This window comes from Taudactylus pleione, unplaced genomic scaffold, assembly GCF_031769625.1.
Source record: "Taudactylus pleione unplaced genomic scaffold, aTauple2 ptg000128l, whole genome shotgun sequence".
NCBI lineage: Eukaryota > Metazoa > Chordata > Amphibia > Anura > Myobatrachidae > Taudactylus > Taudactylus pleione.
Genome location: NW_028284530.1, coordinates 759,707 through 760,000, shown reverse-complemented (window position 1 = coordinate 760,000; position 294 = coordinate 759,707). Strand labels below are relative to the sequence as shown.

At 33.3% G+C, this 294-nt stretch overlaps 1 protein-coding gene across 1 annotated transcript in view; it reads left to right on the top strand.

Annotated features, from left to right (window-relative positions):
* Positions 1-45, top strand: part of ERC2 (ELKS/RAB6-interacting/CAST family member 2) — a 1,040,188-nt gene extending 1,040,143 nt beyond the window's left edge. Inside the window, exon 21 of the mRNA XM_088472750.1 lies at positions 1-45. This exon is cut by the window's left edge and continues 1,526 nt beyond it. The gene's annotated coding sequence lies outside the window, so the exon portion shown is untranslated.
* The last annotated feature ends 249 nt before the right edge of the window (positions 46-294 follow it).

Genomic DNA, 294 nt, shown 5'->3' with positions numbered 1-294 from the left:
TATAATGCCAGGACAACAGTAGCCAATGACAAGTAACAATTCTCTCAGCAGCCGGGAATATAATACAGATATGGTTCACGCAGTTTTATATGTCGATGTGCAATTTTCAAATAAAACTTTACACATGAAAAGGATACATATTTGCATTTCTTTACATATTGAATTGTAAAATTAATTGGGGTCCTATTTATTAAGTCGGAAATCCTGCAGCTGTTTTCGCAGGATTATGGTATGTTTAACTTTAACTGTCATTTTCTGTACCTCTAACACCAGAGATCATCTATATATTTGACA